Genomic DNA, 9,306 nt, shown 5'->3' with positions numbered 1-9,306 from the left:
GAACAAATTCTTATTTACAATGACAGCCTACACCGGCCAAACACAGACGACGCTGGGCCAATTGTGCTCCGCCCAATGGGACTCCCAATCACAGCCGGTTGTGAACCAGCCTGGATTTGAACCATGGTGTTTGTAGTGACACCTCTAACACTGAGATGCAGTGCCTTAGACCGCTGCGCCACTCGGGAGCCAAAATTAAGAGCATTGTATTTGTATCAGCTCAATCTGGTAATGAATGAACAGTATGGCTGTTGAACAAGTTGAGGAGACTAAATGACTTGGTGTTATCTTAGATTATAAACTGTCATGGTCAAAACATATAAATTAAATGGTTGTAACGTTGGGGAGAGGTCTGTCCGTATTAAAGAGATGCTCTGCTTTTTTGACACCACACTCAACAAAGCAAGTCCTGCAAGCTCTAGTTTTATCTTATATAGAGCAAGTGAACAGCAAACCTGGTTTAAACTAATAAAGCAAAGCCTCACGGCACAACGCCTCTCCCCCATGTGACCTACTTGTTGTGTGTATGTACTGACATGTATGTGTAACTGATAGATGTACACAAACACACTACATGTTAATGTTTTTAAATGTATGTAAATTGTACATTATTTTGTCTGGAATTAATATTTTGTTATGTGTCGGACCCCAGTAAGACTAGCTGTCGCCATTGGTGTTGGCTAATGGGGATCCCCAGTAAGACTAGTTGTCACCATTGGTGTTGGCTAATGGGGATCCCAGGAGGACTAGTTGTCACCATTGGTGTTAGCTAATGGGGATCCCCAGTAAGACTAGTTGTCACCATTGGTGTTGGCTAATGGGGATCCCCAGTAAGACTAGTTGTCACCATTGGTGTTGGCTAATGGGGATCCCCAGTAAGACTAGTTGTCGCCATTGGTGTTGGCTAATGGGGATCCCCAGTAAGACTAGTTGTCGCCATTGGTGTTGGCTAATGGGGATCCCCAGTAAGACTAGTTGTCGCCATTGGTGTTGGCTAATGGGGATCCCCAGTAAGACTAGTTGTCGCCATTGGTGTTGGCTAATGGGGATCCTAATAAATCAAAACAAATTAAATCAAAATTATGATGAGAGTGCCTGATGGGTGCCTGATGGGCTAAAATGAATAGGTGAGGGTTAGAGAGAGAAAGAGGAAGAGAGAGAGAGAGAGAGAGAAAGAAGACAGAGAGAGAAAGAAAGAGAGAAAGAGAGAGAGATGCGAGAGAGAGAGAGAGAGAGAAAGAAAGAAAGAAAGAAAGAAAGAAAGAAAGAAAGAAAGAAAGAAAGAAAGAAAGAAAGAAAGAAAAAGGAAAGAGAGAGTTAGAGAGAGAATGACAGAGTTAGAGGGAAAGAAAGAAAGAAAGGAGCAGTGGTTACTGGGTGACAAGATGAACAGGTGAGGTTGTCTGAAAGGTCAGTTCATGCTGTAAATGCAGCACATTAGGTGTAGTCACTTCTCACTGTGAACACAACCTTACTGAATCATTCTCTCTCTCTGTTTCTCTGTTCTCTCACTCTTGCCTGACTGTTTGGCATGTGTAGTTAGTACATACACTACCGTTCAAAAGTTTGGAGTCACTTAGAAATGTCCTTGTTTTTGTCCATTAAAATAGCATCAAATTGATCAGAAATACAGTGTAGACATTGTTAATGTTGTAAATGACACAACGTCAACAGTGAAGAGGCGACTCCGGTATGCTGGCCTTCTAGACAGAATTCCTCTGTCCAGTGTCTGTGTTGTTTTGCCCATCTTAATCTTTTCTTTTTATTGGCCAGTCTGAGATTTGGCGTTTTCTTTGCAACTCTGCCTAGAAGGCCAGCATCCCGGAGTCGCCCCTTCACTGTTGACGTTGAGACTGGTGTTTTGCGGGTACTATTTAATAAAGCTGCCAGTTGAGGACTTGTGAGGTGTCTGTTTCTCAAACTACGAGATCTTCAGTTTCTTGGCAATTTCTCACATGGAATAGCCTTAATTTCTTAGAACAAGAATAGACTGACGAGTTTCTGAAGAAAGTTATTTGTTTCTGGCCATTTTGAGCCTGTAATCAAACCCACAAATGCTGATGCTCCAGATACTCAACTAGTCTAAAGAAGGACCGTTTTATTGCTTCTTCAATCCGCACAACAGTTTTCAGCTGTGCTAACATAATTGGAAAAGGGTTTTCTAATGATCAATTAGCCTTTTAAAATTATAAACTTGGATTAGCTAACACAACGTGCCATTGGAACACAGGAGTGATGGTTGCTGATAATGGGCCTCTGTACGCCAATGTAGATATTCCATTTAAAATCAGCCGTTTCCAGCTACAATAGTCATTTACAACATTAACAATGTCTACACTGTGTTTTTGATCAATTTGATGTTATTTTTCCTTTCAAAAACAAGGACATTTCTAAGTGACCCCAAACTTTTGAACGGTTTTGTGTGTGTTGTAGGGAGTAGTGTGTGTGTGTGTGTCAGTGAATGATTCACTCTGTGAGCACGACCTGTCACTGTCACACTGAATCATTCTCTGCTTCTCTGTTTCCTCCCCTTGTGTGTAGGCTATGTAACACCGTGCCTGTCTCGTCTCCATGCTCGTCTCCATCCACAATTTGTTTTGTTACGAAAGTCAACGATATTGTCTATCAGATGTTGGTGTGTGTATGTGTGTGTGTGTTAGCAGGAGCATTCGCTGTCTCTCCCCTAGGAATCCCATCCCAAGCAGATCAGGATCAGAACATTCTTAGAATGTTGTGACTCTTTTGACTGACAGGCTTCTGTTTGATGTCTCGGGGGAACAGGTTTTATGTCTGTGTTACTTTCAGAGTCCTCTAATGATTAGACAGGTCAGGGCAGTGGGGATGCACCTTTAATGATTAGACAGGTCAGGGGTGATGCACCTTTAATGATTAGACAGGTCAGGGGTGATGCACCTTTAATGATTAGACAGGTCAGGGGTGGTGCACCTCTAATGATTAGACAGGTCAGGGGTGATGCACCTTTAATGAATAGACAGGTCAGGGGTGATGCACCTCTAATGATTAGACAGGTCAGGGGTAATGCACCTTTAATGATTAGACAGGTCAGGGGCAGTGGGGATGCACCTTTAATGATTAGACAGGTCAGGGGTGATGCACCTTTAATGATTAGACAGGTCAGGGCAGTGGGGATGCACCTTTAATGATTAGACAGGGCAGGGGTGATGCACCTTTAATGATTAGACAGGTCAGGGGTGATGCACCTTTAATGATTAGACAGGTTAGGGGTGATGCACCTTTAATGATTAGACAGGTCAGGGGTGATGCACCTTTAATGATTAGACAGGGCAGGGGTGATGCACCTTTAATGATTAGACATGTTAGGGGTGATGCACCTTTAATGATTAGACATGTCAGGGGTAAAGCACCTTTAATGATTAGACAGGTTAGGGGTAATGCATCTTTAATGATTAGACAGGTTAGGGGTGATGCACCTTTAATGATTAGACAGGTCAGGGGTGATGCACCTTTAATGATTAGACAGGTCAGGTCAGTGGGGGTGCACCTTTAATGATTAGACAGGTCAGGGCAGTGGGGGTGCACCTTTAATGATTAGACAGGTCAGGGGTGATGCACCTTTAATGATTAGACAGGGCAGGGGTGATGCACCTTTAATGATTAGACATGTCAGGGGTAAAGCACCTTTAATGATTAGACAGGTTAGGGGTAATGCACCTTTAATGATTAGACAGGTTAGGGGTAATGCACCTTTAATGAATAGACAGGTCAGGGGTAATGCACCTTTAATGATTAGACAGGTCAGGGGTAATGCACCTTTAATGATTAGACAGGTTAGGGGTAATGCACCTTTAATGATTAGACAGGTCAGGGGTAATGCACCTTTAATGATTAGACAGGTCAGGGGTAATGCACCTTTAATGATTAGACAGGTCAGGGGTAATGCACCTTTAATGATTCGACTGGTTAGGGGTGATGCACCTTTAATGATTAGACTGGTTAGGGGTAATGCACCTTTAATGATTAGACTGGTTAGGGGTGATGCACCTTTAATGATTAGACAGGTCAGGGGTAATGCACCTTTAATGATTAGACAGGTCAGGGGTAATGCACCTTTAATGATTAGACTGGTTAGGGGTGATGCACCTTTAACCTTTGACTCTATACATCAGTAACATGTTTTCAATCCACAAATCCCAAGAGCAAATTCCCAAAGCATGTAAAACCAGCAGACAGACAGACAGACAGACGAGACAGACAGGCAGGCAGACGGGACAGACAGACAGACAAGACAGACATACATGACAGACAGACGGGACAGACAGACAGACAGACGGGACAGATAGACAGACAGGACAGACAGACGGGACAGACAGACAGAGACAGACAGACATGACAGACAGACAGGACAGACAGATGGGACAGACAGACAGTTCCTCCACCATCACTGGTTTGCTTTATTTCCAGACTGTAAAAGGATATCGCTCCCCCTTTCCCTCCCTCCCTCCCTCCCCTCCATCCCCTCCCCTTTCCCTCCCTTCCCTCCCTCCCACGGCAGTACATGTCACCTAGTACCTCATGCTTACTGAACGGGAGAGACCCTTGGAGGGCATCTGTCTACCTCCTTGTAGAAACCAGACCTACAGCCAGACATGCTAGGAGGCTAGGCTGCGATGTATATCCCTCTGTAATGCTATAAATATAAGACAAATGCTACAGGGAACTTGAAATGACCCCCATATGCAGTGGTGGAAAAAGTACCCAATTGTCATACTTGAGTAAAAGTAAATACTTTTAGACTTTTACTCAAGTAGTATTTTACTGGGTGACTTTCACTTTTACTTGAAAGTACAGATACCCCCAAAAACTACTTAACTAGTTCTTTAAAGTATTTTTACTTAAGTACTTTACACCACTGCCCATATGCCCCTGCTGTATCCTTCTATCCGTCATCCCTCACCTCTCTTTTTCCATTTTCCTGTCTTTCCTCTTACCCCTCTGGCCTGTATCGCTCCTAGTCACCTTCTCTTCTGAATAATATTTCAAACAGGCATTCCATGGAACAGTACAGACAGTTCTGGATGTTTACACTCATTTTTTTTTCCTCTTCACCTTGTGACTTCCTCTCTTGATGCCCAGGAAAGATTGGCCGTTCACATGACTGAGCGCTGGCCTAAATTAGCAACAAGCGAGCGAGGTAGAGACAAGGGAATAGTAGTAAAGTTTCACCTTCAAGAAAGCCAGACCCGCGGCACAGCTCTGTCCCATATTTTGGATTATTAAAGATAGTATAGTATATTATACATGATTATTAAAGAGAAGACAGTATATTATACAGGATTATTAAAGATAGTATAGTATATTATACAGGATTATTAAAGAGAGGACAGTATATTATACAGGATTATTAAAGATAGTATAGTATATCATGTAGGATTATTAAAGAGAGGATATGGGGGACAGAGAGAATGGTATATTATACAGGATTATTAAAGAGAGGATATGGGGGACAGAGAGAATGGTATATTATACAGGATTATTAAAGAGAGGATATGGGGACAGAGAGAATGGTATATTATACAGGATTATAAAGATAGTATAGTATATTATACAGGATTATTAACGAGAGGATAGTATATTATACAGGATTATTAAGAGAGGATATGGGGACAGAGAGAATGGTATATTATACAGGATTATAAAGATAGTATAGTATATTATACAGGATTATTAAAGATAGTATAGTATATTATACAGGATTATTAAAGAGAGGATATTATATTATACAGGATTATTAAAGAGAGGATAGTATATTATACAGGATTATTAAAGATAGTATAGTATATTATACAGGATTATTAAGAGAGGATATGGGGACAGAGAGAATGGTATATTATACAGGATTATAAAGATAGTATAGTATATTATACAGAATTATTAAAGAGAGGATAGTATATTATGCAGGATTATTAAAGATAGTATAGTATATTATACAGGATTATTAAGAGAGGATATGGGGGACAGAGAGAATGGTATATTATACAGGATTATTAAAGAGAGGATATGGGGGACAGAGAGAATGGTATATTATACAGGATTATAAAGAGAGGATATGGGGGACAGAGAGAATGGTCTGCTTCTTTTCATAGACACTTTATTGTATAAATGATCTTCATAGTTTCCTCCCTTTTGTATCAGATAGACTTAATATGAGACACTTCATCAAAAGCTACAGAACACAGCTTTTGGTCCCCAAAGAAGTATATTGTATTTTTGGAGTTGGAATGAGAAGGTTGGATCAGGTTTCCAGTGTAGCATGACGTATGTGAGTGTTTTATTTTGCCTCTGCCCAGAGGCCTTGGCTTTTTATGGGCACAGTTTGTCAGACACTCACCTCTAGACTGTAGGAGCAGCAGACAGGCAGAACATCTCTGTCTTTCTCTTACCGAACTCACTTTTTCTTTCAGCCACTTTCTTCGATCCTCAGTGTCTGTAACGTTTCTTAATGAGGACAGAAATCATGACTAACGTCGTAGAAGGAGCACTGTGGCAGTCTGTGGGTTAAAGGGGAGTATTGATTGTTAATGAGGGAACTTGAAAACAGAGTGAATAAATGAACGTACAGTATCACTGAATTAAGAACCAATTACAAGGTGAAAGGGTCACGTGAGAGAGAGAGAGAAGTCTGCAGGCAGGTAGAAAAAAGTCAAGTGGACTTTTCAGTACAGCGGATATTTACCCAGAACTGTACTTCAGGGTGTGTCTCTCTTCCGACGGGCCAAGGCCACACAGCATGCGGATGTGACGGAGCTAGTAACCTTGTAGAGCAAAAAACAAGGTATGTAACTGAAAAAACATAATGATAATATTTAGGTATAGAGATGGTAAGTGATAAAAAAATATATACACTACTGTTCAAAAGTTTGGGGTCACTTAGAAACGTCCTTGTTTTTGAAAGAAAAGCACATTTATTGTCCATTAAAATAACATCAAATTGATCAAAAACACAGTGTAGACATTGTTAATGTTGTAAATGACTATTGTAGCTGGAAACAGCAGATTTTTTTTTATGGAATATCTACATAGGCGTACAGAGGCCCATTATCAGCAACCATCACTCCTGTGTTCCAATGGCACGTTGTGTTAGCTAATCCAGGTTTATCATTTTAAAAGGCTAATTGATCATTAGAAAACCCTTTTGCAATTATGTTTGCACAGCTGAAAACTGTTGTCCTGATTAAAGAAGCAATAAAACGGTCCTTCTTTAGACTAGTTGAGTATCTGGAGCATCAGCATTTGTGGGTTCAAGTACAGTCTCAAAATGGCCAGAAACAAATACCTTTCTTCTGAAACTCGTCAGTCTAGTCTTGTTCTGAGAAATGAAGGCTATTCCATGCGAGAAATTTCCAAGAAACTGAAGATCTCGAACAACGCTGTGTAATACTCCCTTCACAGAACAGCGCAAACTGGCCCTAACCAGAATAGAAAGAGGAGTGGGAGGCCCCGGTGCACAACTGAGCAAGAGGACAAGGACATTAGAGTGTCTAGTTTGAGAAACAGACACCTCACAATTCCTCAACTGGCAGCTTCATTAAGTAGTACCCGCAAAACACCAGTCTCAACATCAACAATGAAGAGGCGACTCCAGGATGCTGGAGTATCAAAATAAAATTAAAATAAAAAATAAAATAAAAAGATTGTAAGTGATTGGCTGCTGGCAGTTACTGATGGAAAAACGACTACAACAAAAAACTGCTGATATGTAATGTTGACGTGAGCGTAACTAACTGTACTGTAGCACGTTGAGGGCATCTGTTTGTTTGATGAATGAGGTCTCAGACCCCATACCATCACCTCCCGTCTCGTCCCCCCGCCCTACCCTCAGGCAGACAGGACAGGGGGTAATCAGAGCTTCTCTTGGACCCTGCACAGGGGACACGAAGGACCAAACAGAAGGATAATCTCGGTTAAGGATGGGGAAGGGGCTGGGATCGGAGCGTGTGTTATGATCGGAATGTCTACTGCCCCGACGCAGTGATCCTGTTTTAGACTCCACGTCCGTCCGTCCGTCCGTCCGTCCGTCCGTCTGTCTGTCTGTCTGTCTGTCTGTCTGTCTGTCTGTCTGCATGTCTGTCTGTCTGCATGTCTGTCTGTCTGTCTGTCTGTCTGTCTGTCTGTCTGTCTGTCTGTCTGTCTGTCTGTCTGTCTGTCCTGTCTGTCTGTCCCGTCTGTCTGTCCCGTCTGTCTGTCTGCATGTGTGTGTGTCTGTGTGAGGTAGTGTGTAGAGTAGAGTAACACCTGGGTGCTGTGTGTGTGTGTGTGGGGGGGGGGGGGGGGGGGACATGTCTCAGACACTAAACATGTTTTATTACATATTTTGATTGCTAATTACATGCTGGCCTTCTGTGAAGAAAGTGGACACTAGGTCACTACCTCATATCTTGTTCATTGGTACAACCACTATACTTGGAAAGTCAACAACTGCAGCACCCACTGAGTAGTCCAGAATCAAGGCTGTATGAAAACATTTAGGGAGTTCTTTTTAAAGTGTTAAATCTTGCTGAGGTAAGTTAAGTGTTAATTATTGCTGAAAGTAAATCTTGCTCACTGGTCTGTGTGCACCAGGCTGCCTCTGGCAGAGTTCTACTGGGATGCTGCCAGACTGTTCCAGCAGAGCAGAGTGTTGTCTTAACAGATTGGTCTCTCCATCAACAACAGGTGCAGTTCAGGGATGGGTTTCAGTATGTTACTGTATCTTTACTACATAGCTCTTTAATGATACAGCTCATTTCTCAGATTGTACTTTCCCCTGGTAGATGATGAATGTACAATAGGATTACTGACTGTAGTAGAAACATGTCCTAACAATGAGGATCAATGCTGCTGAGACATATCCTCTGTTTGGGTGGGAATCAGACCTGGGTTCAAATGCTATTTTAAATCAATTCAAAATGCGTTATCTGTGATTTATTCATGTTGCCTGCTTTAATTGAACCACTAGAAAAGTCTCAGAAGTACAAACCCTTTCACTCTGTCACTCCAGGCAGGCTAGAGAAAACTCTCAAAGAATTGTAAAGATTTGAAAAGTATTTGAGCCTGGTGGTCTGGTGGGAATTGTCAAGTATTGCAGGACTGCAGCCAAGCTTGTCATAGCTGAGATTGCGTGTACTGTAACTGAATCTGTTGCCTAGGGGAATTTGAACACAGTAAATGTTTTTTTGAGTCTTTATAAGTCAACTAGGATCTATCACGTTACTTATATTCAAGGAGTTTGTGACGGTTCACATGGTTCAGTTTAGTTTATTAATTCGACCATTTAAAAAAACAAGC

Source organism: Salvelinus namaycush, chromosome 21 (assembly GCF_016432855.1).
Source record: "Salvelinus namaycush isolate Seneca chromosome 21, SaNama_1.0, whole genome shotgun sequence".
Taxonomy (NCBI): domain Eukaryota; kingdom Metazoa; phylum Chordata; class Actinopteri; order Salmoniformes; family Salmonidae; genus Salvelinus; species Salvelinus namaycush.
This window is presented reverse-complemented; position numbering follows the sequence as displayed.